Genomic DNA, 9,786 nt, shown 5'->3' on the forward strand with positions numbered 1-9,786 from the left:
ATACGTCGCAGGATTGAGTCACAGGATTGTACGTCCCACTGCACTTCTCTCTATACTTCTCAGCATGCGTCTCAGGGTAACATCACATCATACGTCCCAGAATAATACGTCTCAGGATAATACGTCTCAGGATCTATTTTCCCCCTTTGCTTTCAACGTTCCTCCCTCTAATCGCCAAATTGTTTCGTCGGTTCCTTTCGAAATAGTCCCCTTTGGAGAACAGTTCTTTTACGAGGAATGTCTTACAAATCCCCGGAGCCTACTCTGGTTTTCTCTCGCAGAAAAAGCTTAGACTGATTAAAATTTCCGATGTGGCAATTTTAAAACCTAGAAAATTTTGTGTGGGAAACACGCCCCTTATTTAACGTAACCAATCAGAATCAAATATCTCTGCCGCCTTTTTCCAGAGGCGCCAAAGTCAAGGTCAGCTTGACCTGGTAGTTTGAGTAACAGAGTTTCTGCGATTTCTCAATTGTGACAACTTTACCATGAAAATGAAGTTTACCGTGTCCCTAATAGTCCGTCTGGCTGCTGTATAAACAAATGCTTAATTAAGAATAAAATTCTCCCTCTAAAGGACATTACCGTGCACGGTAGTATGCCGATATGATACGCGCCTGTCTCAATAAATCTAATTAATGGTTCTCTGGTCTCAACTAATGTATTCTTGTTAGATCGCCAGAAATTTGACCCTTCACACACATGTATTGCTTTCAATATTTAAATGTGATCTTAACATGTTAGAACTAATAGCATTTGGCGTAGCTTTGTTTTGATTTTGTTACTTGTTTTCAAACGTGTAGCACTCACAAATAGCATGCCCTTTTTTCTTAGAACAAGTACATGTATGTAGAGATAAGGTTTTCTGATCAGGTTTTTTAAAAGTTTGATTCTTAAACATTGTGCCAGATGGAGATTTGGAAATACTTGTTACAGGGACGGTATGCCTTTTATTAGTTTTTTGTTTTGTCTTGTTTTGTTTTGTTTTCATTTTTTTTCTGGGCGGCAGGGTTCTGGTTTCTTTTACCAAAGAACTTCTAAGAAAAAGATTTTTGGACAAAAGAAACTTTGGGAGTCAATGAAAAATGTTCCGCTGTACGAGCAGTATTTTCTAAGGTTTATACTTTTAGCTCAACAAGGTAGGTTTTAAAGTCACTATGGACACAGTTCTTGAACTTTTCAACTAATATAAGTTGTCTGAGATTATCTTTGTCTTAACCAACCTTCCTTGGTTGAAAATAACCTATCGAGTAATTATCCTTTTTTCTCTTGCAAATTTGACGAGGGTCTGTCTATTTTCTTTTTCTGTTCCTAAACCTCTGTCGATATGCCTTAAGCACCAAATGATATCCCTTCAAGGTACATACATTAAACAGACCAAAATTAGAACATTGTTGTACCGACAGTAAAGTGAAAATATCACGAGCTTTGCCAATACATGCACCTTAAAATAATAGATTCCAATGCTCTTTTGGTTATTTCAAATTTTCAGCATTAGGAAAATATGTATCTACTTTTTTTTTAAAAGGGGGTACTAACCTAATATTTCTGGTAACATGAAAAACTGAACTTGGATGTAAAGGGGTGGGGGCTTTCCGCTTGCGAGCTCTAATTTATACGTCTAAATTGCATTTTCATCTCTTCTTGTTTTCATTTGCATATATATATATATATATATATATATATATATATATATATATATATATATATATATATATATATATGTCTTTGTCTTTCCTCTTTCTGAAGTTCCTTCTTTCTCAAGCGCGATCTTTTTAACTCTGTTTTCATCTGGTGATATAATTTTTTCAATCAAATTACTTTTATTTCAAACCTAATACAGAGTTACTAATCAAACCTGACGCACTTTTATCCATATATTAGACTAAATACTTTTAATTTCTGGCTCCGTTAAAGAATCCATCGCCTTATAAAGATCATATCGTCAGGCAAGCTGGAGCAGTTAATCCTTTTGCAAGGACATTAACCCTTCCTTTGTATCATTTAAAACAGAGATCTCCACATTGTGAAAGTTTGTTGGTTTCACCATAGATTGCTGACATACGTGAAATTAAAACACCTGGGACATAGAAAATTCAGAAACAAAGTAAATTTAAATTTCAAAAACAATGTTTTCTGAAATATTTTAGAGACAGTTGTATCCTGTGATGATCCCCCAATTTTCTGTTACGCCTCAATCGTCTTAAATTAAGTACCAGAAAAGAGCGAAAACCAACACATTTTGTAAAATTCAACAAACAATTTATTTCCTTAGAATACAATGTGAAAATTTAGAAAGAACTTACTGTATTGTGAATTGATCCCAAACAGTCCAAAAAGTTTTATCACAAGTCCAAATGTAGGGAGTTCCAATTGAATTCCAGTAGGATACCAAATAAATTTCAATATTGAATGTGTTATGTTCATGTATTCTCGAATGTGCAAATTTTCAAAGGGCCTAGAATGTGGCAATGTGCTAACATTCTTGTGATGTATCACAATATTATAATCCAAAAAGTCCTTGACTGATTCACTCAAATTCCAAAGAAATGTTTTAGCCCAATAATATTATTGAGCACTGCGTAATTCCAACGAATAATAATTTGAAAAAATAAATCCAACCAATTTAAAAACTGAACAAAACAATAAGACTGATTCTACTTCAGATGTTAAGGCAAGAATGAATAATTTTTTAGGTAAGATTATATACCTCTCTACTTGACCTAGGTCGCAATAACCATTTTCTGATAATACTGTATCAACATAATACGTGTGTGTGATTTGGAATTTTAACGTAGCTTTAACGATTTTTCAGTCATATCCTTCCAATATCTGCAGTCTGGCAGTTTATAGTGATGTGAAGCACTGGGGCATCATGCCGCAGACATGTATCATCATTTCTCACCCAGTCACATCCTGACACCACGCCGACCAATCCTGACACCATCCTGTCAATGTTCAGCGCCTGGCGAGGCAGCTGCAAGTACCAGTTTTATGAATCTTTGGTATCACTCTTCCGGGGCTCAAACCTGCGACCTTCTGCACCTGGGATGGACGTTCTGACACTTAGACCACCGGAACGGTCCAACATAATAGGAAATTTCCATTCTGGAAAGTTATATGGTTAGAATCAAGACTGTATCTTTAATTCAAATTGAAGTAATGATGTTTATCACTAATAATGATCTGAATATATAATCCACAATGGTAGAGAAATATTAGCCATGTATTATGTTGCTTACAAAATAAATGTCAGCTGTCAGGTACACCAGTCACTTGTATTTGGACATGGTTAAGTAAAAAAAAATACAGATGTACATAACATATTATCATGAAGAAAAGCCAACAAACAGTACAAATTAAACATACATAACAATCCCTATTTATACCTCATCCTGTCGCCGTCGTCTTTCATAATATCACAGTAACGCATTGTCTCATCTCAGCTTTGCAACATTCTATCCTTTCATCTCACCCTATTCGCCAATCTTTGTATCCCATTTATCCCATCTCATTCAACCAATATCCAGAAAGCAATTATCAAGCATCCAATTATAATCATCTAAAATTTTATCACAGCCATCTAACGTCTCTAACGTGTCACCCGTCATCCAATCCAAGTTATAATATGCCCAACCCAACATCCTTTCCCAGACACCCACTATACTATTTCAGTCAGCCAACACCATCTCACAGTCTCCAAGCATTCTGGTGCAGTGATCCGTCATCATAGCCCAGTCACTAAACTTTACATCCCAGTCAAACAGCATACTAAAGCAGTTATCCAACATCCTATCCCAGTCTCACATCTTATCTTTATATACCATGATCCTCATATCACATTCACCCATAAGCATATCCCAATCGTCCAACTTCCTATTCCAGTCATCAAACTTACCATTCAAGTAACATACTGTCCCAGCCACCCATAGACGTTATCCAACACATAATTCAACTATCTAACACTCTGTCCTACTCATCTTATTCAGCCAATACCAAATATACTCTCGTAGTTATCTAACATCCTACCCAGGTTTAGTCACCATCATCATATGCCAGTCAAAGATTAGCATGTCTGTTACTCGGCATCAAAGACAATTATATATTATCCCATTATTACACAGCATTCAGCATCCTATCCAAAATCATCTAACATCGTAGCCCTATTCACTCACCACCCTACCTCGTTAATGCATCATGATATCCCAGTCTTTTCATATCATATTCTAGTCACCTAGAATTATTACCAAGGAACATGTAATTAATTTATCTCGATATCATATTCCAGACATAGTAGTTTACTATAATAATCTCCCAAGCTTCTACCAGGCAATCTATTATGTTATCCCAATCGTCTAGTATCACACTTTACTGAGCTTTATAGGTCATAGGCCAGAAAATACGCAAATCCAATGCAAATTATAGCATTTTATTTTTCGAATTTCCAATGTCACTAAAAATATTCTAAATTAACATTTTGAATGGATATGAATTATCGTCTTTTGACAAACAGTGGCATTTGTGTAGTTCATTAAAATCGTACTTTTGGGAGAGGGGTCCTGCTTGTTTTCTGACAGAAAAGTCTTCTTTTATTTTGTTTGGTCTTTAAATTTATGGTTTATATCAATCGTAAATCCATGAAAATTGGTACCTCGTAAAAATCAAGATTAGTAATCAAGAATCCTATCAATTCAATAAAATTCTTGAAACTTTTCTTTCTAATTGACCAGACACGTACAAAAACTCTAACCTGGGGATCGACACCAAAACCCCTCTACAAATTATGACCCAGGGATCTTAACTCAAACGTTACTTTGTATATTTCCTCCTTATATATATATATATATATATATATATATATATATATATATATATATATATATATATATATATATATATATATATATATGACCAAAGTTGGGTTTCTTTTTCAAAAACACATGTCACTGTTATTTTAATTAATGCATATTTTATGTTACACCTTTTGACGGAATGAACTCCCAAAGGAGAGACTTAACGATTGTACTCCTCGTATAGATCGACACTACACCACGTACCAAGAACTTAGTTTGCTTTTGTGAGACTCACGCATAGATGCACAGACATTGTCAGAATATCTCAGATATTTAAAACAAAATGCGCGGATAAAATAAACAGCAAAAACTATCGTGAGAAAGCGGATGGTAAATGGACAAATGATAGTAAATCATATATATTATTGTACATGTATCTACTATAAAATCGAGTAGGTAATTTTATTACTACTTAGATTAATATTTAAGAAACTTATCGCTTTGTTTCGATCCTTTTCAATTTAAATTACATAAACAATAGACGCCTACGGACCCAAAATAACTCACATGATAGACCCAAACCTAAACTGACGCTCTCTCTCTCTCTCTCTCTCTCTCTCTCTCTCTCTCTCTCTCTATCTATCTATCTCTTATGTAAACGAGTGAGTAACGGATATACAAATAGCAGTGGGAGACAATTCCCTTATTGACCTACTATATGTATGTATGTATGTATGTATGTATGTATGTATGTATCTATGTATGTATGTATCTATGTATGTATGTATGCATGTATATATGTATGTATGTATGTATTTATTAGTTTAAGGAAATTTTAAACACATTAATGACAACATAATGCTAAGGAAATGGGAACCAAGTGCATTCCGGTGGTCACATTGTAGAGGTCGACCAGAACTGGGCTGGATCAGTATCGAACACGCGACCATTGAATGGCAGAGACTGACACTCTTCCAACCGAACTATCTCCTTTCCCCTATATGGTCTAGCTCCCCTCAAGGTTGAACAATATCAGGAAAATAATCCGAGAAAAGTGTGCTTAGGTCAATGGTATGCTTCACAACTGACTTGTTTTGAAATGTTACAGGCTATGTCAATGATATTAGTTTAGAGTTTGCAACACTATCTAGATTGTTACTATTAAGTGTTCTGCAATGAAGACGGTGTTATGTCAAACGATACCTTACTGAGTGTCAGTCAAGCACTTTGTTGTTACTTCCCTTGAGTCATTCTGTTTAACGTATTAATACACAAAATTGAGCAGTTCAAAAGCCATGATGAAACTTTCAGAATATCATGCAGTGAGGTAAGTTAGTATGTGCAGGAAATTACATAAATCTACCAGCTATAATAACAAATGTAAAATGATGAATTGTTACACATAGTAAAGGTAGAAAATAGTTGTTGCTTGTGTATGTATGTATGCATGTATGTATGTATATATATATATATATATATATATATATATATATATATATATATATATATATATATATATATATATAAAGAGAGACAGACAGACAGACAGAGACAGATGTGTGTGTGTGTGTGTGTGTGTGTGTGTGTGGTTATGTGCAGACGATAAACAAACTGATCAGTGGGTATGTGAAGACGATACACTCTCAATATGCTGTGAACCTGGTGAAGGGCAACTAAAATAAGATGGTGAAAGACATCTTAAACCAAATATTAGGGACCGGATCCATACCCCACACCCAGTGTGCTCCACGCCCCCCTCCACCAGCCCGCCGCCCACACTAGCACCATCGAGAAATCAGCCTGGACGTTTCCTACAGTAAGTGTTGTTTACAGTTAGAGAGTTAAACATGGTTAAGACTAGGTCAGCAGAAGCAGGCAGCAGTAATGTTGGTCAGCCCGCTTTGCACTCTAAGGCGTATTCACCTGCTTAGCCACTCAAGCCTCGGAATAAATGATCATTTTGTTTTGATAATTGTTTTGCTTTCTTGTTGTTCTGCTGTTTGTTTGTTGTTTTGGGGGGAGGCGGTATTACCGCTCTATGGTCTTAAAATAAGTAATAGAAAAGAGCGAAAACCAACAAGTTCTGTAACTTTCAACAAATAATTTAACTCTCTAGAATATATAGTGAATATGTAAAAGAAATTACGGTATTGCGAATTACATCCCAAATATTCCTAGACTTACTAACACAAGTCTTAACTACAAAAGTTCTAAATAAACTTTGGTGATGTTCCAAAATAAATCCAACGCTGAAAATGTTGATGTACCTTTGAAGGCCTGTAAAGTGGAGATGTGCCATCAGTCTTTCGCTGAATCCCAGTAAAAGTAATCCAAGGTTTCCTTGTTTGAATTCACTATAATTTCCAGTTAATGTTTCTTTTCATGACTATTAAAGAGTTTTTTTTTAATATTTCCACAGAATAATAAATAACTTCACCCAAATCAAAATCTTAATACAACAATAAAAATGATTACTGCCCAAATGTGATTGCAGGAATAAATCACTTTTTCCAGTAAATAAGATTTTATACTACTCTACTAGTTCTATGTCACAATCAGCATTTTATCAAAAACAACAAAAATGGAAAATGTCATTCTAGCAAGATTCAAAATGTTTACAAGATAAAATCTATTACTAAAATTATAATATATAATGTGGTAAACACAATGCCCTTGACTCAAGATAAATGTATTTACTTCTACTGATACTGATACTAATTTTAAACTCATACTAATGGAAAAATATTAGCTATGTATTCATGTTTACAGAATTTAAAAGACAAAACAATGATTTTAGTCAGGTACACAATGAACTTGATGTGAACAAGGACAGCTACAATGTTCAATTAACAGCATATACTACACAAATAAACTAACAAACAATGCAAATTAAATTTACATAAAAGGGGGGGGGGGTAAGGTAAACTTTTACTACATAAAACCTTGGTGTGACCATAATTAAACTATTACGCAAAATTACTTGCTTTCTCGGTTGATTTATAACAGCTAATAAAGCTGCTTTGTACCGAGGCCAATACACTACTACGCATTGAAACCCTTTCGTCCCGTCCGCGACAGGAAGCCTTCCTGCAATATGGGCACAAACTACGGCTTAGAGACGTCACGTCAAGCTGTATATTTAGAAAAGAAAACCCCATTTGAAGTCTAATCTCGACCTTATTTAAACGCATTGTTTAGCCCTTTTACATTGAAAGCAGGCTTTATTTCAAGATTTGTTGCCATTTTAAATCAAACAGAAGAAAGCAAATTAATAAATAATTATGCATAGCAACAATGGTAACATTTTCAAGAAGTGCCGATTCCAAACAAGAGGAGTATTCCTTCTCATTCTGCACAAAACCCCAAAAGTACAAATATGTATATCCGAATGTTTGTTTTCTTTTATATAAAGTGATACAGGAGGGATTGAGAAAGAAAGAAACAAAGAAACAAAGAAAGAAACAAAGAAAGAAAGAAACAAAGAAACAAAGAAAGACTATGATAATCAGTATAATATGCAACGATACCATATGGAAAAGTACCTTAGTGCCTTGATACATTAAAATTCCCGATAAACGTCACTTCCCTACATTTTCTGGAAATACTTAAAAGAAGTTTGATTCCCAATGAACATTAAAGCAAATAAGGAAACCCGGTGAGAGGGGGTTGGGGAGTGGGTAATCACATGATTCTGATACCTGTGTCCGATATATTCCTATAACTTTGTACCTTTGCTACCTATATGTAACAGTTCTCGATAAACCTGGTTAACCGCAAGTGTGAATTCCTGTGGAACAAATTCATGGCAAGCCACGAGATGCAGGTGTTTAATTGTTACTAATGTTGTCCTTAATTTTTAATTAGGTCACAAATTATCGATAATTAAACGGAAAGTATCAGTCATGGACTTATTCGTCTGAGAAAATGAGTAAGTAATGTACTACGAATTGGAGAAAATAGCATTCTTCAGCAAACAGCCAGGTTTTGAAAAGGACACCTGTTAAGATACCATGATATAGGAAGCGAATAATTACATTGAGAGCAAAAGACAATTCGTCAAATCGTATCAATATGAGAAATTTCGCTGCAGCAACATCTCCACTCGAATATAAAAGTGAATGTCACTAGGATGAGGTTTTGATTCAATTTATCTCTGTACGTTGATTCTTCGTACTTAAGACTCTAACTCCGTAATCAAGAATAAGTATAATAGTCTAACCGTATAATATCACATAGAATTTATATTTTTAGGTTTGAGCCTCAAAAGAAAATATGCAGAAACCTTGTATTTAATTGCACGGAACTAGGATTAATTATTGTCCAAGCCAATGCTATTATTGTGGTATTTTCAGAGTGCTGTCATGGGGTTAATAAAAGAATCGGTGAGCTCGAAATTTTCCTATCAATTATGTTTTAACCACAATTATGTTATACTTTGTCAAATTACCCACGAAGTCGAATACATGTTTAGTCATTCGAGGTAAAAACTCCATGTTAAAAATAGTAAATATATTACCACATACCATGAATTTTTGTGTGCTGAAATTTTTTGCTCCTTATCACAGTTCGAAAGTTCACTAGAAATTTGATTTCTCTTCAAGGTTTCGAAATAAAGACGTGTATCGCATGAAGTGAAGCGATTTTACATTTTCTGTGACAGATTAATCATTTGGTGTATTTATTAGTACTAACATTGCTTAGTTGCACATATGATAAATAAGAAGAATCTCAGAATCTAGTGACCTCATATGCTATACCACGAAATCAAATGTTATTAATTCAAAATACTGAATCGCAATCGCCCCCACCCCAGCCTTTCCACAACAAACACAAAGAAAGAAGCAATATGGTTGGTGTTAAAGGGTAAAAACCACATAACAGTGGCACAAATCACATTACCTTACTAAGTGTGACTTTAGACATCTGTCAGCACAGAAAATGGCAGTGTGTTAAATTGATCATGGCGAAAAGAAATTGTTATGCGTTTTATTAG

The sequence above is a fragment of the Sinohyriopsis cumingii genome, chromosome 5 (genome assembly GCF_028554795.1).
Source record: "Sinohyriopsis cumingii isolate HCF-2022 chromosome 5, ASM2855479v2, whole genome shotgun sequence".
NCBI classification, from domain to species: domain Eukaryota; kingdom Metazoa; phylum Mollusca; class Bivalvia; order Unionida; family Unionidae; genus Sinohyriopsis; species Sinohyriopsis cumingii.